The 23,390-nt window shown below is 37.1% G+C and overlaps 1 pseudogene; it reads right to left on the bottom strand.

Moving 5' to 3' along the window:
- Positions 1-10,040: 10,040 nt before the first annotated feature.
- LOC102817778 overlaps positions 10,041-23,390 on the bottom strand; it is a 156,672-nt pseudogene continuing 143,322 nt past the window's right edge.

The following is a 23,390-nucleotide window of genomic DNA, read 5'->3' as shown; positions in this document are numbered from 1 at the left end:
TCACTGTTTATTTCAAAATTGTTGCTTCTTATATCCCATTTAGAACATACTATGATCTCATAACAGTCATGTACAAGCAGTTACAAATCAATCAAATATTATATTGTTACATCAACAGTACAAGAGGAACACAAGGTCACCAAACATTCCTGCGTCTCTATGCTCCTTAGTTACTCCTTAGTTACCATGATAACGTCTGCCTTCTGTGAGCGACTCTGTTTCTCTCTAATCCTCCCTAAAATATCTGGTTAATTTTAAACAAAGTTCTCCATCTTAATTTCCAACTTTAACAACAACTATTACTTTCTTTAGATTCATTAGTTACAGCTTACAATCAAAAACATAATTTTTACTATAACTGGTCATACATATAATTGATCAAACAATAAAAACAAGAACATAAAAGTACCCTAAAATTTCTTAGTTAAGGACAAAGCAGTAATTCTCTCATGCTAACAATTTCTCAAAACTTCTAATCAAATTCCTGCCTCTGTTCCCAAGCTTTCACTGCCCTTGACTGTCTCCTAAGCTACTTTCTAAAAGCCTTAATGTCCTTGACTAAAACCACCTGGAATGTTTCTTACAATTTTAAGCTTGAATTGCTAAAACTTTAGCTAGTGTGGTTATTTCTAATGTTAAAACTTATTATTAATGTAAAAATTAATTTTTATAATTACATAAGATTGAATATGGTGTGAAAATTAATGTTAATGTGAAAGGCAACTATTATAACGTGAGGTTTGTTTAAAGTATCTAATGATTATGTAAGATTTTCTAAAACTTCTTGTAAGGAAATCAGAAATAAACTATTTTTCCAAGGGAAAGCTAGAAACCGCGGGTCCCCTGTATGAATTATCCCTTGTAGCTCTGTTAACCAAGGGGGGCATTCATTGTTGCTTTGCTAAACAATGAACTTTTCATGCATAAGGCTTCTCGCTGTTCTGCTCCTTGGCAGGATGGCGTCCGCCATTCGCAGGATGGTGTCTGCCACACAAGCTACCACAGGACGACAAACTGACAGAGGAGTGGTGGGTTCAAGAAACATGTTTTATAAATACTAACTCTTATACATGTGAATATAATCTCAATTGGGAAAATGGTATTCTTTCTTATTTTAATGATGCAATATTATTGTAGGATGTGTCTTAAACCACTCATTTTTTAGATGTAAAAGTAGTAGTTAGGCACAGAAGCAAGCAAGGACAAATTGGGTAATACTGATACCATGTGGATTCCATCTAGGAATTTAGGAACAGAAGTTGTAAAGTGATAAGGACCTCACCCAGATCTACTGAGAGAAAAAGCCTTCCCCTGGAGCTTATGCCCTGAATTTGGATTTTTAACTTCCTGTGAGAAACTAAATTTATGTTCATTTTATAGACACCTTCTCATTATATTTCTTTACAGTGGCATTAAGGAATAAAAACACCTACCTTATATACTTTATGAAGATTTAAGAAGAGTGGCACATAATCGCTGTTGTTGTTAAGTGCCATCGAGTCTGTTCTGACCCATAGCAACTCTTTATAGGTTTTCTGAGGAACAGATGGTGAGCTTGAACTGCCGACCTTGCAGTTCAAACATCCTTGCAGTCTGGTGCATTAACCCACAGTGCCACACCAGGACTCTGGCACATAATAGGTGCCCCCAAATATTTGTAAGTGGCTAAATGAATAATGCCCACAAAATGTGTAACAGAGGGTTCATACAGAGAGTCAAGAAGGTAGGGTACATTAGGTGAAAAAAAGTCAGTAACTAGAGTCAAGTGTAGAAATTAATAAGCTTTGTGTTTCAACTCAAATAATTTTTTCTTGCATTATTTGTTTGCCTGATAATAGCATAAAATTTATTTTGAAATATATTCACCAGACACATCCAAATGGCATATTCTCTATTGGTTATATATTGAATTTTATCTCCCAAATATAAGTCCTAACCTTTTCATGTGAATGTGACCTTGTTTGAGGTCTTTATTTGAAGACTTTACTAGTTAACTTAATGAGATTATACTGGTGTAGGGTGGAATCTAATCTCTTCTAAGTGGTGTATTATAAAATGGAAGAATAGACATGGACATAGTGCCATACAAGGGGGAAGACACCCTCTTAAGACATATCTATAAGCACAAGGGAATGTCACAGATTGCTGGAAGAAACCTAAAGCCAAGATAAAAGCATTAGTTCCTTTCTCAGAACTCTCAGAAATAATCAATATGGCTAATACCTTATTAGTGACCTCTAGTAGCCAGTGACCTCTAGTAACCAGAATTGTGATGAAAATAAACTGAAGTTCTTTAAAGGTACTTACTTCATACTAGTTTGTCATGTCAACTCTAGGAAACTAAGAAGACAACTTTCTATTATAATAACTGAGAAAAAAATTTTTTTCTTTGTATTGTGATGGTAAATATGGTCTCACTGTGGCTGGCCAGGACCTTCCATCGAATCACTGACCCTACCTGAGAGATATGATCAGGTGGCAGGAAAATAATAGGAATTTGCAGTTAGGGTATAACAGTCTTACTGTTTAACAACATGGATTGTGATGATTCACAGTCATTTTTATATTTCCATAGTAATAACTGTTTTAAAATATTCTACTTTAATTGTGTTATACAGATTTCAATTAGAAAATTCTAGAAAAAAAGGGAAAAGTAAGAGGATGTATCCTGGAAATGTTGAAGATACAAGTGAGACTTTTATCTTTTTTTCTTTTTCCTTTTGTTATTATGATACATTTTGAGAATACAGATCTTTTAAATCTTGAGATAATTATAGTTGGCAGGGGAAATTTTGATATGTGAATAAAACAAGTATATATATTGAAACAATATATGTAAATGATCTCAAAGAACAAAAATCAAACTTTAAAGGTCTCTAACAAATTAACAAGCAAACTAAATAAATAAAAAAAAACTAATAACGTATACCAAGAGTTCCACAAAAATTTCTAGAATTTTCTGCTATTCTATTTTTTCTAATAGAACAGGTTCTTAATAGATTCTTATAGGAATTATAACATCTTTTTTGTTTTTCATTTTTATATGCCAGCATCTATCTCGGTGATTAGCACATACTAGACATATATAAAAAAAATTTTCAGGTGAGCATTTAAGGCACATAGAATGATAACAACAATCAAAACAACAAGAGGGTAAGGGAAAAGCCTAACTACTACTTTAAGGAACTATTCGTGTTTGTGAGTGTGTTTATGTGTAACCCCACAAATTATTCAGGGGCTAGCTTTACAATGCGCTTCTGGTATGATGCTATAGGCTGCACTATGAACCACAAGGTCAGCATTTCAAACCTAGTCCTCAGAAACCCTATATAGGATTACCATGAGTCAGAGGTGACTCGACTGAACTTAATAATAACAACAGAGCCTTTATAATAATTTTCTCCTGTGTTTCCTAATGATGTCTTAGAAGAAATCCCTGAGTCCTTCAAGAGAAACCAAGTGCTTTATCCTCCATTTGGTGGTGGGTGGTTGAGCATAATATTTTGTCCTTCCTAGGGTGGGGAGGGGGATGGGAAGAAGCTTCTGGGATCCAAATATCACCTATTTGAAGCATGTGGGTCCTGAATGTGAATCTCATCCTTCTGCCACAATTTAATCTTAACTTGATGTTGTTGTTAACTGTTACCTGTAGACTCTGATTCATAGTCATCCTGTATAGAGTTTCTGAGGCTGTTACTCTTTGTAGGAGCAGAAAGCCTCATCTTTATAACTTGGTGGTGGTGGTTATGTGCCTTGGAGAACATTGTAATTCATGTATATATTAATGATAAGCTATGTAGTAGAGTATACTTTGGGAGCACAGTGGCACTAGAGGATAAACACTGAAAAAGATGAGGCTTTTTGCTCTCACAAAGCTTTACAGTTTTGGAAACCTTGCACAGGGTTGCTATGAGTTGGAATCCACTCGATGGCATGTAACCACAACAACAGAATGTACTATATGGTTGTTGTTGTCAGGTGCCATCGAGTCGGAACCAACTAATAGTGACCCTATGCACAGCAGAACGAAAAAATGTCCGATCCTGGGCCAACCTCACTACCGCTGCCACACTTGACACCATCAATGATGCCACCTAGCCAATCCATCTCATTAGGGGTTTTCCTCTTTTTCTCTGACCCTCCACCTTACCCAGCATGACATCCTTCTCCAGCGACTGTCTCCTCCGGACAATATGTCCAAAGTATGAGAGACGAAGCTTAGCCATCCTGGCCTCCAAGGAGCACTCTGGCTGCACTTCCTCCAAAACAGATCTATTGGTTCTTTTGGCAGTCCATGGCACTTTCAGTATTCTCCTCCAACACTGTGGTGTTCAAAGGCATCAATTCTTCTATGATCTTCCTTATTCACTGTCCAACTTTCGCATCCATTTGAGGCTATTGAAAACACCATGGACTGGGTCAGGTGCACCTTAGTCCTCAAGCTGACATCTCTGTTCTTCAATACTTTAAAAAGTTCCTGTGCAGCAGATTTGCCCAGTGCAATACGTCGTCTGATCTCTTGACTGCTACTTCCGTGAGTGTTGATAGTTGATTCAAGAAGAATGAAGTCCTTGTTGTTTATTGGTCCAGTGGTGAGCATTTTGTTTTCTTGACATTGAGATGTAATCCATATCGAAGGCTGTGCTCTTTGATCTTCATAAGTAAATGTTTCAAGTCCTCTTCACTTTCAGCAAGCAATGTTGTATCATCTGCATATCGCATGTTGTTAATGAGTCTTCCTCCAATCCTGATGCAACGTTTTTCTTCATAGAACCCAGTGTCTGGTATTATTTGCTCAGCATACAGGTTGAATAAGTATGGTGAAAGAATACAACCCTGTCTCACACTTTTCCCAATTTTAAAACATTCAGTGTTCCCATGTTCTATTCGAACAACTGCTTCTTGGTCTAGGTACAGATTTCTCAGACGTACAATTAAGTGTTCTGGAATACTCATACTTCTCAATGTTGTCCATAGCTTGTCTTGATCCACACAATCGAAAGCCTTTGCGTAGTCAATAAAGCACAGGTAAACATCCTTCTGGTATTTTCTGCTTTCAGTCAAGATCCATTGGATACCAGCAATGATATCTCATTCCACAGCCTCTTCTGAATCGAGCTTGAACCTCTGGAAGTTCTCTGTCAATGTATGATTGTAGCCATTTCTGTATTACCTTTAGCAAAACTTTACTCGCTTGAGATATCAAAGAGATTGTCCGATGATTTCCGCATTCTGTTGGGTCGCCTCTAATTGGAATGGGCATAAATATTGATCTCTTCAAGTCAGTCGGCCAGATAGTTGTCTTCCAAATTTCTTGGCAGAGATGAGTGAGTGCCTCTTGTGCCGCCTCACTTTCTTGAAAGATTTCAATTTTTATTCCATCAATTCCTGGTGCCTTGTTCTTTGCCACTTCTTTCAATGCACTTTGGACTTCCTCCCTGAGTATCATTGGCTCTTGTTCATGTGGTCCTATATGGAGAAAGAAAGTATTTGTTTCTTTTCTTTTCTCTTCTCCTGAAACTTAGTGCTTCCTGGGTCAGTTTAAAATTCTTATTAATGGAACATAGAAAAGATCGCTTCCCTAGCTAATGGGACAATTCTAGTGCTTCAATTTGGTATAGCATCTAGAGAAAAACATATGAAGAATGAAATCTTTGCTACATAAAGCTACTCCAGTTTGTTGAGTCCCTAAGAGATATATAAAAATGCAACTCCCAGGGAACATTAGAATTTCCTGGAGATATCTTAGATACTTGCTCAAATAAGTCAAAGAGTCCTTGTTCCTTTTTCTGTTGTAACTGCTTTGTGCCTGACAAAAGGTCAGTGTAAAAACATGCTGGTTTTTGTTGTTTTTTTTTCTTCTCAACACTGCAGGTAGCTGATATCATCTCCCGTTTTATTTCCCAAGGAGTTTCAGAGTAGAAAGAGGACTCAGCATAATTCTTATTCATGCTCAGTTGACCTCCCTTTGATGTTCTGAACAATTTATCAACCTGTTTCTTTGATGTCATTGATTACATTAAGTTGATGGCATTGATTAAAAAATCTTGCCACAAAATCTTGCTACAAAAATGAAATGGAAAAATTAGACTTTTTCCCTTAAGTTGTTATATGATTATAAAAGAAATACACATTTATTGCTGAAAATTTATAAGCTATAAAGACGTTCAGAATCAATATGTAAAATCATAGAGTCTTTATCATTGTGGTATATGTTCTTCCAGTATTTCCCCTATGTAATTAGGATTTCTCAGCCACAGACTTTTCCATAGAAACACCTGATTCCTATTGCAAGTTTTACAAAAAAGTGTGTTATGAGTTGAACTGTGTCCCCCAAATATATATGTTGTAAGTTCTAAAACCTATACCTGTGGGTATAGTCTCATTTGGAAATAGAGTTTTGTTTATTATATTAATAGGTCATATCTGTAGTGTATGTCTTAAGCCAATCACTTTTGAGATATAAAAGTACCAAGTTGGGCACAGAAGTAAGGAAGTAGAAATGAAAGGGAAGATATATGCCGTATGGAAATTGCCAAGGAATGTCAGAAAGAACACTAGAGAAGCTGATACAAGGATTCTCTCCTAGTGAAGACAGAGAACATCTTAACCTATAGCTGGTGTCCTGAATTTAGAGTTCTAGTTTTCTGAAGTGGAACTATAAATTTCTGTTTGCTAAAGCAAGCAACTTGTGATCTCTCTCTTACAGCAGCACTAAAAACCAAAACAAGATAATTTGGTATAGATTTTAACCTTCATGGAAAGCTAAGGAAACTAAGGTTAAGGAGTGTGTCCATGATCATAGAATCTGAATCCTAATACCAAATAAACTTCTACAAATATGATGATCCACATTAAGGAAACATTTTGTAGGCACTCAGTAAGTGACTTTCCAACCCCATTTAGACCTCTGGTAGTGATAGATGAGTGGAATAACCAGCAACCACTGAGCTTCAGAAAGCATTTATCTAAATTTGTCCTCACCTATTTCTGTGATTAAGGAACTCTGGTAGCATAGTGGTTAGGAATCGGGCTGCTAATCTCACCGTCAGCAGTTCAAAACTACCAGCTGTTCCACGGAGAAAGATGAGGCTTTCTGCTCCCGTAAATATTTACAGCCTTGGAAACCCAATTTATGTGATCAAGGATCTCTGATAGCGTAGTGGTTATGAGTCGGGCTGCTAACCTCAAGGTCAGCAGTTTGAAACTACCAGCAGTTCCATGGAAGAAAGATGAGGCTTTCTACTCCGTCCTCGGAAACCCTATACAGGATCACTATGAGTCAGAACCGACTCCACGGCACACTATCACCACCACCACCATTAATGTGTTTATAATTTATTCCTCAGTCTAGACTAAGACACAACCATTGCTATGAGTATAGTTTTTTCTGTACTTAGTTTTAGTGCAGTGACTATTGTCATGGCCACTGCTTTTCATTGAAGAGGTAGACAAGAATTGTTGTTGTTGTTGTTATGTGCAGTAGAGTCGGTTCCGACTCGTAGCGTCCCTGTGCAGTTTCCAAGGCTGTAAATCTTTATGGGAGCAGAAATCCTCATCTTTCTCCAGCAGAACAGCTGGTAGTTTTGAACTGCTGACCTTGAGAGGTTCACAACCCGATTCATAACCACTACGCTACCAGAGCTCCTTAGGACAGGAATTAAAGGAAGGTAATTAGCATTTACTGAGTACTATCCTTGCCAGATAAATTCAAGGGACTTGACTTCCATATTTTTGTTCAATCCTCATAATTCTGTGAGATCATTTATATTTATTGCTATTTTTATTGATAACAATTCAGAGGATTTAAGTCAGTGGCCTAATGTCATACAAAGATAATATTTTTTGGAAAAAATCTAATGTTCTTTTCATTATACTGTGCTATGCAAGTGGATTAAAATCAAGATCCCTTCCTCTCCAACCTCCTTAACATCCTTCTACTTCAACCTCCATTAAAGTTTTGCCCTGGTATTCTGCGTTCTCCTAAATACAGATATTTCAGTGGTGGAATGATTTGGAAAAGGATTGTAAGAATAAGTGTACAATTTGAAGAATGAAGTCAGTGTCACTGAATTATGCATGTAGAAATTGTTTTGTTACGTATATTATCAACACAGTTTCTTTTCTTTTTTTCCATGTTGTGGCATGTAAAATTTAATTTAAAAAATTGTAGTTCACAATGTACATGTATTTTGTTGATGGTTCATGAGAACATTATAAATTTACTTAAGATACGGAACAAAATTCACAGTCAGGCTTGTCATCTCATACTATAAAATTTTATGATGAACCCACTGATATTTTTGTTACTAAGGTGTACTTGAAATAATTAATTCAGATCTCCAGTGAATTGGTGATTTTTCATATAACCAAGACCTTTTGGTTTTATAATCTGTCTAATAATTGTTTCAATGATAGTTTAACTGAAAGCACCATGGACATGTATCCTTAGCAGGATAGCAGGGTAGTTAAAACAAAAAGTACGTGCAACTTTGACTCCCATATTCATGAATACATAAACAAGCTAAAATTCATACAAAATGTCAAGCCCTGAAGTATTATTCCCCAAGAGAAAATTTTTGATGTTAAAACGTTTTTTTAAAAAATGGTAGCATGTAAAAATCTTCTTAATTAAATGTTGAAGCCCTGAACCACGTAACATTATAAATGAAATCTAGCCTTCTAAGTTAAGTACCAGGAGCTCTGGTAGCGTAGTGGTTACGAATTGGGCTGTGAACCGAAAGGTTAGCAGTCCGATGTTCCACAGGAGAAAGATGAGGCTTTCTGATCCCGTAAAAATTTACAGCCTCGGAAACCCTGTACAGGGTCCCTATGAGTCTGAACCGACTCCATGGCACATAACAACAACAAGTTAAATTCTAACCTTATTTTGCCATTCGAGAGTCTAACTTCTAAGACTGAGAATGTTAAACTGGTATGTTATTAAAGAACAGTGGTATGCAAATGAGGAATTTCAGTGAATTTGAAAAACTACATTGTTTTACATAATAGTGTAGTAACTATGTTTAGTGGTAATATGGACAAAATACATTTAAGTATTTTGAGTCAAATGATCTTCATTTAATCAAGACTTTGTTCTCATATTTTTACCATAGAGAAAAAATATCCTTTAAGACAGGGGTCAGTTGATTCATCATTGTTTTAATAGTAAAAGGTTGTTATAAAGGTATTCATACTAGTCCTATCATAGCATTAATAAGTAACTCTGGGGGAAATGTCCATAAGCCATAGGGAACTTAACGTATACCATGATATTTTAAATTTCTATATGCAAGTATACTAATCGTGTTTGTGCACATTGTGCAGCAAAACATATCAAAGAAATCAGGCAAAGAATGTAAGTTAGCAACCTTACTCTTAATTTGTTCTAAGTGGATGCATTGGAAAGCAATAAATAGCCTCATAAAATCAACAGTGACAAACTCTACCTGTCAATGATGACTACATTATTTATGAAGTGTAGGTAGTGCTCCTAGAAGCCCCATTAAGGAAAATCCTTTTTTTGTTTAATACAAAAAATATACAAGTTTGTCCTATGTGAAAAAAAATCTCTTAATTGAGGTGCATTTTTTCCATCTAAAACAATTCAAACTACTTGAATACATTAAGAGCATAAAAGCACACCAATAAAACACACAAAAAACAACAACAAAAGCAATGTTTTCTAATGAAACTGGGAATGCAGACAATGGATTTAAGGGGTCAATGGAACTGCTTTTTAAAGTATAAATTAGGCCTCCAAGGGAATGGGTGTGTAATATGTTCGCTACAGGATAGACAGACACCAGCTTGAACAATTGTTACAGAGATTCAACTCTGGTTTGATGTCTTAGAAATTAGGAAATAATATTACAATTAGCAACAGGGGAACATTTTAAAAATCAAAATAAAATGCAAGGCACATAGAAGCTGAGGTCCCCAAGGTACCAGATGAGATAAAATCAAATGTCTTCACATTACAAAAGAAAAAAAAAAAAAAAAACAACACAAGAAAACCCAACCCCAGTTAAAGGAAAAACTTAACTGGACTCTGCACAGCAGGTTAAATATGCAACCACTTCAAACAGAAATGATCCTGTCTTTCCTCCCATGTAGCACTGAAAATATGCCCTATTATCCAGTTTTCCAGACAAAATAGCAGCAGTATATAATTTCATTGTTCCCTCTTCTAAAAGTTTCTGATCTGGAGCACATGTTTCAGATTCTGTGTTTGTGCCATTTGTTATGGGTGCTGAGTTCATTTCATGAGAAGGAATATGATTATTTTGTCCAGCCTCAAAACTGAGTTCTATTTGTGTCCATGATTCCAGTCTCTCAGTAGCTGGAACAGCTTTAGGAATCTGCCGTGGCACTCCACTGTCTTCAATAATGATGACATCGTCATCGCTGTCTTTGTCTTTCAGCCCAAAGTTGGGCTCAGTCTGCTGTGAGTAGCCAATGAGACTATTGTCAGCAGACTGTCCAGAGCTGCCGGAAGTCCGACTGTTCATAACATTATTCCTCTGGTTTGCTGACCTCGTTGTGATGACGGAGTTGCAGCTGTTTGTTTGCAAACATTATGTCTGTTACTTGATCAAGACTCTTTCCTGAAACTTCTATGCAATTAACTTCTAAAATATCACCATTAATAGTTAACAGTCCTGTTCTTTGTGCTAGGCCTACTGGGACAAGCCTGAATATAAAGATCCCTGGGATTTTATCTAACCCATGTTGTGACCCTAACACTAGAGCCATCCAGGATGTAGAACCCTAAAGGTGCTATACTTGTAAAGATGAACCCTACGATGTATTTCTGGGAGAATATCCACATCTACAAGACACAGCTCTTAAGTCTTGGGGCATACTAATGACTATGTGTGGCTTTTTCTTTTTATGGTTGTCAGGATGCAATACTTTATTTAAAACATTCTTCTTCTTTATTAGTGTGTCTGTACAAAAGGCACTGTAGTCTGCTTCTTCCTTCTTTTGAATAAAAATCCTCAGCAGTAGACTGGATGTAGACACTGCTTTGTGGTAATCATCATCGTTATTGATAGTCAATAAGTCTCCATGGATGCCTGCATAGTCTACCTACTAGAACAGCAACACTGGGTATCTTATGTACATGCTGCAGTAATCCATAAAACTCTTCAAATTTTCCAGGCTTTATTCTCTCCAGTGTAAAACAACGAAATTCAGCTCCAAACTTTAAGCAAGTTGGGGAAACACTGATGTTAAGTACTTGGGTGTCATCCCAAGTTTCTGACCTGGGAGTCAGAAACTGATGTTTTTTGATGGATTGGAGGACAGCAAGCTTCTAAGCAGAGAGACCAGGGAAGAGATTTTGCATTTGTCTTGTGGTTCACAGTCCAGGGCTGATCTTATAGTGCCATACCAGAATGCCATAGAGAAGTTGGTAACACAGAAAAGTGGCAGAGCTGGTAGTGAAACTTAAATAGACAGATTCCAGAGTTCACTGCCTTCCATGCTGCGTTTTATACAGTCAAGCAAATTTAAATCATTGGCTTAAAAATTCTTCTTTGGTTGTGGGGACTATTAGAGCAGTGAACATGGTATATAATTCAGGATCAAAACCAACTCAAGATGCAGCAATTCTCCAATCAGGAACGCCTCTTGTCTGTCATAATGCAGGCACACCTCCGTCTTGTCTTTGACCTCTCAGCCATATTGTCCCTTGGCCTCTACTTCAGTCCATGGGCCTAGACCCTATAGCTGCTCTATTTTCCCATGCCACTGTCTCTGTCTTCATCTCAACTGTTGCCTCTGCTGTATCCATTTTTCTAGTTAGGGATCTCACATTCCACTCATGCTCTTCATTCTTGATGGTCCTGGGATCTTCTCCAATTATATTTTAAAGAAAAAATTGAACTGGAAGAACAAAAAAACAATATTTCAGTTTTAAAAGGCCTTCTGAAGCTCTCTTTGTTGTTCCTAAATGCCATCCAGTGGGTTCTGAGTCATACGAACCAAGTTTATGGTTTCTAAGGAGCAACTAGTGAATTTGAACTACTAATCTTGTGGTTCAAACCAACCTTGTGGTCCAGAGCTTTATCCCACAGTACCACACCAGAAGCTCTGTTAGATGACTATATTATCTACTTTAGTAGACACTAGTGTTGGGTTTACAAAGCCTGGCTTTGTTTTTTTTTTTTTTTTTTTTTTTTGTCTTTTATTACTTACTTGTGAATGATGATAGCCAAATTCAAGTTTCTTTGAATGAGAGTTCCAGTCTCACCACAGATGTGACATTACTTAATACATAATATGCTATTGTTGCTAAGTTCTATGGAGTCAGGTCTGACTGAAGTGACCCTGCATAGGGTTTCCAAGGAGCAGCTGGTGGGTTTGAACTGCCGACTTATCAGTTAGCAACCCAGTGCTTATTCTACAGTGCCACTCAAAGATTCCAATACATAATATGTTCTTATAGTCAGGTGCCACTGAGTTGGTACCGACTCATAGTGACCCCAGGCCCAACAGAACAAAACACTGCCTGGTCTTACACTTGAGTTAATTGCTGCTGCTGCTGTGCCAAACCATTTAGTTAGGAGTCTTCCTCTTTATCTCCAAGCCTCCACTTTACCAAACATTATATCTTTCTCCAGTGACTGGTCCCTCCTAATAATATGTCCAATGTATGAGAGAAAAAATCTGGCCATCCTGCTTCCAAGGAGCATTCTGGCTGTATATCTTCTAACACCGATTGGCTTTTTCTTTTGGCAACCCATGGTACTTTTAATAATCTCTTCTGACACCATAACTGAAATGCAACTTTTTTTTATTATTATTATTATTGTTTTTTATTCACTGTTCAACTTTCACATGCATATGATGATACTGAAAATACCATGGTTGGTCTAGGTAGGCACACCTTACTCCTCAAACTCACATCTTTGCTCTTGATCACTTTAAAGAGGTTTTGTACAGCAGATTTGCCTAATGTGGTACATAATTTAATTTCTTGACTGCTGCTTCCGTAAGTGTTGATGGTTGATCTGAGCAAAATGAAGTCTTTGACAATGTCAATCGTTTCTCCATTTATATGGATATTGTTTATTGGTCCAATGGTGAGGATTTTTATCTTCTTTATTGAGGTGCAACCCATAGGGAAGGTTGTAGTCTTTGCACTTCATCAATATTTTAAGTATTATTCACTTTCAGCAAGCAAGGTTGTATCAGTTGCATATCACAGGTTGTTAATGAGTTTTCCTCCAATCCTAATACCACGTTTTTCTACTGTGCTCACTATACAGGTTGAATAAATATGTTGAAAGAATACAATCTCGACACAAACCTTTGCTGATTTAAACCGTTAATTGTCCCCTTGTTTTGTTCGAACAACTGCCTCTTGGTCTATGTACAGGTTTCTCATGAGGACAATTAAATATTTTGGAACACTTATTTACAGCGTTGTCCATAGCTTGTCATGATCCACACAACTGAAAGCCTTTGAATAGTCAATAAAGTACAGGTAAACATCTCTCTGGTATTCTTTACTATCAGCCAGGATGCATCTGTCATCAGCCATGATATCCTTCATTCCATGACCTCTTCTAAATCTGGCTTGAACCTCTCACAGTTCTCTGTCACTGTACATTCATACTCATTTTTGGATTATCTTCAACAAATTTTTACTTGTATGAGATAATAATAATATTGTCTGATGACTTCCACATTCCACTGGGTCAGTTACCTTTGATTTCAATGAACTTTGGACTTCTTCCTTCAGTGCCATTGGCTCTTGATCATATACTACCTCTGGAGATGGTTAAACATTGATCATTTCATTTTGGTACAGTGATTCTGTGTATTTCTTCTTTTGATCCTTTCTGCATCGTTCGATATTTTGCTCATAAAATCCTTTAATATTGCAAGCCAAGGTTTTAAAATTTTCTTCTGTTCCCTCAGCTTGAAAAATGATGAGTGTGTTCTTCCCTTTTGGTTTTAAACTCCAGGTCTTTGCAAATTTTGTAATAATATTTGACTTTGTCACCTCCAGCTGCTCTTTGAAATTTTCTATTTAGCCCTTTTACCTTTCCTTTTCTTGCATTTGCTTTAACATCTCTACATTGAAGAGCAAGTTTCAGAGTCTATTCTGACATTCATTTTGGTCTTTTCCTTCTTTCTTGTCTTCTTAATGACCCTTTGCTTTCTCCCTGTATGATGTTCTTGATGTCTTTCCACAATGCTTCTGGTCTGCAGTCTTTAGTGTCTAATGCATCAAATCTGTTCTGTATATGATCTCTAAATTGAGGTGGAATATATTTGAGGTCATATTTTGGCTCCTATTGACTTGTTTTGATTTTCTTCAGCTTCAGCCTGAACTTGTATATGATCAATTGATGGTCTGTTCCACAGTCTACCCCTGGCCTTATTTTGGCTGATGGTATGGAGCTTTTGTACTGTCTCTTTCCACAGATGTAGTCAAGTTGATTTTTGTGTATTCCATCTGGTGAGATCCATATGATAGCTGTCTTTTCTGTTTTTTAAAAATGGTATTTGCAGTGTTTCTCTTCATTTTGAAGTTTGCCCTATTAGCAAATGAAGGTCTTGTCTTAGTGATTTTCTTTTGGTGTCTATCCTGCTTTTGTTGATTCAGCTTCTTGAATGCTTATCTTCTTATCGTTAATGATATTAAGGAAATTTTCTTCCCATAGAAATTTAACTATCTTTACTATGCTTTTAAAAATATCTATTCCTTTTCTGGAATTCTGATCATCCATAAGTTTTCCTTTTCATGTTGCCCCACATGAAATTTAGGCTTCCTTCAAATTTTTTTCATTTTTTCTTTGTTGATTTTCTTTTAACATTACTATTGGGATATTTATGTTCAAACTAACTAATTCAGACTACCATTGATTCAAATCTATTGCTTTACCCTTTCAACATATTGTCTATTTCAATATCTTATTATTAATCTCTGGATTTCTATTTATAAGTTGTGTATTGCTTCCAATCCTTAGTTTGATTATTCCTTTAATGCTTTTCTGAATTCTTCCTTGTTTTCCTTGACATTTTTGTCAATCATTTGGAGGTACCTGAGGAGTCCTGGTGTGGCACTGTGGGTTAATGTGCCAGACTGCAAAGCCATTTGAACTGCAAGGTCGGCGGTTCAAGCTCACCAACTGCTCTTCGGAAACCCTATATAGGGTCGCTATGGGTCAGAAACGACTCGATGGCACTTCACAACAACAACAACAAGTTTGCTATTAGTCAGTACAGACTTGATGGAATCTAACAACAACAACAAAAATATCATTGGAGTCCTTGTGTGGTGCTATGGGTTAATTAATCAGACTGCAAAGCTGTTTGAACTGCAAGATTGACAGTTCAAACTCACCAGCTGCTTCTAGGAAACCCTATACAGGGTTGCTATGGGTTGGAACCGACTCAACAGCATTTGACAACAATAGGAACAACAAATATCATCATCCTGAATTCTTTTTCAGATAGTTCCAATGTCTGTTTTTCCTCAAAAATATTTTCTAGTTTTTCCTTTTGTTCATTTATTTGAGCTACTCTCTCTTGTTTCTTTAGGTGAAGAGAACTAGTCTGCTGCTTTTGAGACACTGTACATTGTTTTTGTATTAAGTTGATGATTGTATGTTGATGTATTCTTAGGCACTCACCAACTGCCTCCAAATGGGTGTGATCAGGGGATGAGCTTGTATACAATTCTCTTTTCTCTGTTCATGAAGTTCAGTTCAGTGTGGATTTAGTTAATATTGGTTGTTGTTAATCTTGTGTATAGAAGCTGGGATTGGCTCAGCTTCAGTTTTGGGGTTGTATAGGTTTGTATAGGTTACAGCTACTTCTGAACAGGATGGCCACATTTGCTGTCTACTCTCAAGGGAAGGTAAGAAGAGAAACCACACAACCAAGAGATAAGGAAAACAATGAAACAAAGCAGTAAACAATAGTGAAAAAAATAATAGTACAGAAAATAAATATAAATAAATGAATAAAAATAGGAACAGCTTTCTCTTCACCAGTCAGCAGTATGCTCCTGAACCACCTACTGGACTCTTGTCTTTACAATGCCAAAGTAAGTTTAAGAGGGCCCTTTTGCTTTCTTCCTGTATGATGCTCTTAATGTCATCCCAAAATTTTTCTGGTCTTTGGTCATTAGTGTCTAATTCATCAAATGTGTTCTTGAGATTATCTCTAAGTTTAGGTGGGCTATGTTCAGGGTCATATTTTGTCTCTCAAAGGCTACTTTTAAATTTCTTCAGCTTCAATCTGAAGTTTCACATAATCAATTGATGGTCTGTTTCACAGTTTGTCCCCGACTTTCCTTTGACTGGTGATATCAAGCTTTTCCATCATCTCTTCCCACATATGCTGTCAATTTGAATTCTTTGCTATTCTTCTGAGGTCCATGTATATAGTCATCTTTGATGATGTTTAAAAATGTATTTGAAATGAAGAAGTCATTGGTCTTGCAAAAGCCTATCATGCGATCTCCACAATTATTTCTATAATGAAGGTCATATATTCCAATGGCTGATCCTTTTTCTTTGTTTCCAACCTATGCATTCCAATCTCCAGTACTTATCAGTACATCTTGATTTCATTTTTGATCAATTGCAGACTGAAGAAGTTAGTGGAATTCTTCAATATCATCATCACTGGCTTTAGTGGTTGTTGCATAAATTTGAATGGTAGTTGCATTACCTGGTATTCCTTGTAGTCATATAGCTATTATCCTATCACAAACAGGATTGTTCTACAAAATAGATCTTGAAATGTTATTTATTCATTTTCAATTTGTCATTCCAATAATAATAATACATGTGGTTGTCTGATTTTAAATAACAAATACCAGTCCAGTTTCTCACTAATGCCTAGGATGTTGATGTTTATGTGTTTCATTTCACTTTTGACAACTCCCAATTTTCCAAGATTTATATTTCATACAATCCATGTTCTAATTAATGATGTTTACAGATGCTTCTCACTTTTACTTGTGTCCCATTAACAAATGAATGTTTCAAAATGTTTACTCCATTCATGTCATCATCGTCAACTGTTCTTTGAAGAGGCAGCTCTTCCCCAGTTGTTTTTTGAGTTCCTTCTAACCTAAGCAGTTCATTTCCCCAGCATTATATCTGACAATATTCTGGTGCTCTTCAACATGTTTCAATATTAAATATCTTGGTGTTATCTGACAGTGTTCCACTGCTATTCATAAGGTTTTCATTGACTAAATATTCAAAAGTATCTGTCTGTCCCTCTTCCTAGTCAGTCATAGTCTGGAAACTCATTTGAAACCCATCTACCATGGGTAACCCTCATGGTATTTAGAATACGAGTGGCATAGCTTCCAGAATCACAGCAACAAGGAAACCACCACATTACCTCAAAGTGATAGACGAGTGATGTTAGAAAAATCAGGAGAAGTGTCATGGATGTACTGTAGTCACTCTAAAATATATGCCAACTTGATTAAGCTATGGTTCTTTGTATTATGTAATTATCCTCCATTTTAAGATCTGATGTAATTATTCTATGTGCTGTAAATCCTAACCTCTATGATCCTGGTATGACATGATAGGATACTACTGGGCAGCTAATTTCCAGTTCAGTGGTAGAAACCTACCAGTTGTTCCTCAGAAACCCTATAGATGTTGTAACACTTAACAAAAACATTGTTAATGGTTATGATGTTAATGCCACCACTTATTAGTCAGTTATCTTATTGTGGTGATTTCCATGTGGCTCTGATTCTAGAAGCTATGCCACCATTATTTTAAATGCCACTTGAGTCACTCATTGTGGACAGTTTCTAATGAGCTTCCAGAGTTGGACAGACTAGGAAGAAGGAGAGACAGGGAATTTCTGAATATTTAGTTACTGAAAACCTTATGAATAACAGTGGAAAATTGACAGATATAGTGATGGAAGATGAAAACATCATGGATAATACTAAAATGGTGTCAGATATAATGCCATAAGAAGGGCCCCTCAGCTAGGAAGACACTCAGAATACAATTGGAGAAGAGCAGCTTCCTCAAAGTAAAGACGACCATGATAATATGAATGGAATAAAGCTTTCTGGTGCTTCATTTTCTGATGAGACACAACTCAAAATGTAGAGAAACAGTTATAAACATTCTTTAATAATTTGTACATAGAATGTATGCACTATGAATCAAGGAAAATTGGAGGTTGTGAAAAATGATATGGAACATATAAAGATCAGTATCTTAAGCACAACATTGTTGTTGTTGTTAGGTGCCATCAAATTTGTTCTGATTCTTCGTGACCCAATGCACAACAGAATGAAACACTGTCCAATCCTGGGCCAACCTCACAATTGTTGCCATGCTTGAGCCCACTGATGCTGCCACTTGGCCAATCCATCTCTCTGGGGGTCTTCCTTTTTCTCTGACCCTCCACCTTACCAAACATGATATCCTTCTCCAGTGACTGGTACTTATCTCTGAAGTATGAGAGACGTAGTTTGGCATCCTAGTCTCCAAGGAGCACTCTGGTGGCATATCTTCCAAGACAGATCTGTTGGTTCTTTTGGCAGCCCGTGGCACTTTTAATATTCTCCTCCAACACCATAACTCAAAAGCATCAATTCTTCTATGGTCTTTCTTATTCATTATCCAGATTTCACATACATATGAGGTTATTGAAAAGACCATGGCTTGGGTCAGGCAAGTCGGCTGAAATAGATTGATGTTGGCCATTTTGTATCTGACAGTCACTTGGTTTACTATGCCTGAAATGACAAATTAAAGAGGAATGGCATTATATGTATCATCAACAATAACACCTCAACACTTCCGGTTTTGGTGGCAGAAGAGACAGCCAGGTAGGCAAGGCTCCATGGAGGAGGGATTGAAAACCTAGAGAAGTTGCATTCACAGAAAACACTAGAGTTCTAGATCTAACATAAGGTGTAGGGTGTCAGTTTCCCACATGCGCAAGTGGTAAAATCATGATATAAAGGAAAATACTGCAATTTAGGAGTCGCTCAAGAAGGGTCTCCCTCTGTAACTACCCCACACAGGCAGAGTTCAGAGGGCAGGGTTACAGCCAGACCAGACTAGGGAACCTGTGCTCAAAGTGGTGCAGTGACATTTGAAAAAGGATGTGCAGGGAATTCTACACACTTTTTCCTCCTGTTCCCTGTCACACCTTCTTTGTCCAGCCCAGACACCTTTAGGTGGGTGGCTGTGCACCCCCCAAAAAAAAGTCTAGTGCTGAGCCCACAGTTTTCCCATGGCACAGAGAAAAATGCTTGGCAATTGCTTATAACATCATCCTTGGGGTCATAGCCCAAAAATTAACATGGGCAGGACCCTTTACTCCAGCCTACCTAGCAAGAAAAAAGCAGGCCAGTTAGGCCTGACAGACAAACCATATGAACAATCTGTAAAACCCCCAACATAAAAGAACACAACTATCTGGAGAATTACGCTGTGTACATGCAGATACCCAACTGACCTTTAGAGACAAAAAATAGTAAACAATCTTTCTCCCATTAACTTCTCAATATCTATCTATGCACCTCTACGGGGGTGACTAGAGGAGGGTCCTGAGTGAGTGTACACCCCCACCCACAGCTAAAGACTTCTACAGTGCACACACACTGCCAGTATAGCAAAGCGACTGGACAGTTGGCCACAGTTTTATTTTTGTTTCAAAGTGGTGGTTTTTGTCTCTGCTTTTATATTACTTTTGCTTTTGGTCCTTTTGAACACACATTTTTCCTGGAGGTGGGAGCTTTTTCTCACCACGTTACCCAAGAAGAGACAGCAATCATGACCATATAGCCAAGCTACAAGCATACCCCATAATATTCCACCATTGAGACAAGAGCCAATAACAGCTGCTAAGCATTACATGTGAAAAGGGCAGCCTATCTCCTGAACACATCCACCAGGACACACTCAATAAACTTAATAACACAACAACAATCATCCATTTAAGCATTAAAAAACCCACATAACTACTAGAAATGACAAACAAAACACAACAAAAGATCTCAAAACATGTTCAAAAACAGAAAAGAGTAACTGAAACAAGAGCTAGAGACAGACAAAGGCTGAGCAGGTTTTGGATTTGCCCAAGAAGGAATTCAGAAGAAAGATATGGAAACAAATTCAAATGCTCCAAAAAAGGGTAGAGGAAAACAAGGAAGAAATCAGGAAAGTACTACAAGAGCAATCAAACAAGATAGATACAGAATTGGAAACAATTCAAAACCTGCAAAAAAGAGGCCCAGATGATTAATAGTAAAATATCAGAAATGGACAATACACTGAAAGTTTAAAAGAGCAGAATAGAAGAGATGGAAGCCAGAACTAGCGAGCTCGAAGACAAATCTCTCAGTACTGTTAAGATAAAAGAGCAAGCAGAAAAAAGGATAAGAAATTATGAAGAGAATCTAAAATTCATGATGGATAAAATGAAGAGGAACAAGTTAAGAATTATTGGCATTCTGGAACAGGAAGAATCAGAGAAGTCCACAGAGGAGATAGTTGAAGAGCTTCTGAAAGAAAATTTCCCTAACATCTTGCAAGATGAGAAGATAAACATTCAAGAAGCAAAAAGTACCCCAGGAAGGATAGATGCCAAAAGAAAGTCACCAATACATATAATAATTGTTGTTGTTAAGTGCCGAGTCAGTTCTGACCCATAGCGACCCTGAACAGGGATTCCAAGGCTGTAAATCTTTATGGTAGCAGAAAGCCTCATCTTTCTTCCACAGAGCAGCTGGTAGTTTCGAACTGCTAACCTTGCTGTTTGCAGCCTGATTCGTAGCCACTATAAAATAATTAAGCTCTCCAAAATCATAGACAAGGAGAGAATCCTAAAAGCGTCAAGGGAGAAGAGATGTGTCACTTACAAAGGCAAACAAATCAGATTAAGCTCTGACTTCACAGCAGAAACCATGCAGGCAAGAAGTCAATGGGGAGATATATACAAAACTCTAAAAGAAAAATATCTGCCAACCAAGAATCATCTATCCAACAAAACTATCTATCAATATGATGGTGCAATCAAAACATTCCAGGATAAACAGAGTCTAAGAGATTTTGTAAAAACCTATCCATAAATTCAAAACATCCTCAAGGGAGTTCTTTGGACTGAAAACCAACAAGAACAGACAACAACCAGGGATTGACAGGTATGGCAATGCCACCTGAAACTCAGACAACAGATAGCAGAGTCCAGAACAGAACAAAACTACAACACCGAATTCAAAGGAGCTGGGAGGTCAACTGAAGATCAAAATTATATCAATGTCAAAAAAATGATAAATGTAGGAACAGAAATCCAAGTGGTAAGGGTGTCAGGTAGACTACAGGATACAATAGATTCTCTTTGTTGTTGTTGTTGTTATGTGCCATGGAGTCGGTTCCGACTCATAGTGACCCTGTATAGTGTTTCCAAGGCTGTATATCTTTACAGGAGTAGAAAACCTCATCTTTCTCCCATGGAACAGCTGGTAGTTTCAAACTGCTGACCTTGAGGTTTGCAGCCTGATTCATAACCACTATGCAACCAGAGCTCCTTATAGATTCTCTTAAATGGCCAGAAAAGTTAATAGACTATAAAGTAACCCCAAAGAAAGTTAATACTTCACAACTTACCATGAAAATGAATTTCCAAGCAGAACAAGCAAACATGAAAACTAAGAAACTGATAAGAAATAGCACAAAACCACAAACTCAGCACAAGAAGGCATGCAGAACAAAGGAATGAACAGCACTACCAAAAAATTAATATAATGGCTGCAATTAATTCATACCTATCGATAATTACATTGAATATCAATGGATTTAATGCACCAGTGAAGAGATAGAGAGTGGCAGAATGGATAAGAAAACAAGACCCTTCAATATGCTGCCTGCAAGAGACACACCTTACACACAAAGACAAAACCAGACTAAAAGTTAAAGGATGGAAAAAATATACCAAGCTAAATACAACAATAAACAAACAGCAGTAGCAGTTCTAATCTCTGATAAATTAAACTTTAAGACAAAAACCAGAGTAAGAGGTAAAGATGGACACTATCTCATGATCGAAGGGTCAATTGCACAAGACAACATAACCATAATAAATATCTACTCTCCAAATGAAAATGCACCAAGATAAATTATGAAAACCTTACTAGAATTGAAGAAAGAAATAGCTAAATCTACAATTATAATGGGAGATATTAATACTCCACTTTTGAAAAGGGACTAAACAACCAGCTGGTACTTTGAACTTGGACTTGTTGTTGTTGTTAAGTGCCATCGAGTTGATCCTAACTGATAGTGACCCTGTATAGGGTTTCCAAGGAGCAACTGGTGAGCTTGAACCACTGACCTTGCAGTTCAAACAGCCTTGCAGTCTGACATACTAGCCCACAACGCCATATAAAGATTATGAATTTGGACTTGGGGTTTCCTAAATTGTGGAATAATAAATTTCTGTTTGTTAAAGTCACCCACATTTAAAATTTTTTGTTATAGGAATATTAGATAACTAGGAGAAGCACTCACACAGGAATGTAAATCAATGCAATGCTTCTTTCATTGAGGAAATTTTGCTAAGGGAAAATTTTTTAAAAACAACTGATTGCAACAGTGTTCTTAACTATGTAGTTGACTTACATTCAGATGTAAACTACTTTACTTTATCATATCCAAGGAACAATTTGTACATCAGCTACTTTTAGTAGTATTGTTAAACTGAACCTAAAAATAGAAGTATCCAAACCACAAATGGGCTTAAGGCCATAATAACATATTGAATTTTGTTATAAGAGCAATGGAAAGGAATTTGAGTTTGATTCTAAGAGCAATTAGAAACTATTGGTAGTTTTAACTTGTTGTTGTTAGGTGCTATCGAGTTGGTACTGACTCATAATGACCCTATGTACAACAGAACAAAACACTGACCAGTCCTGGACCAACCTCACAATTGTTGCCATGCTTGAGCCCTTTGAGGCTGCCACTTTGCCAATCCATCTTGCTGAGAGTCTTCCTCTTTTTCTTTGACATTCCACCTTATCAAACATGATATCCTTCTCCAGTGACAGGTCTCTCCTGACAATGTGTCCAAAGTATGAGAGACGAAGTTCGGCTGGCCTGGCCTCCAAGGAGCACTCTGGCTGCACTTCTTCCAACACATCTATTGGTTCTTTTGGCAGCTCATGGAACTTTCAATATTCTCCTCCAACACCGTAACTCAAAAGCATCAATTCTTCTACAGTCTTCCTTATTCAGTGTCCAGGTTTTGCATGCATATGTTGTTGTTGTTGTTAAGTGCCATCGAGTCGGGTCCAACCCATAGCGACCCTGTACAGGGTTTCCAAGGGTGTAAATCTTTACGGGAGTAGAAAGCCTCATCTTTCTCCC

The sequence above is a fragment of the Chrysochloris asiatica genome, unplaced genomic scaffold (assembly GCF_000296735.1).
Source record: "Chrysochloris asiatica unplaced genomic scaffold, ChrAsi1.0 scaffold00093, whole genome shotgun sequence".
Lineage (NCBI taxonomy): Eukaryota > Metazoa > Chordata > Mammalia > Afrosoricida > Chrysochloridae > Chrysochloris > Chrysochloris asiatica.
This window is presented reverse-complemented; position numbering and strand designations above follow the sequence as displayed.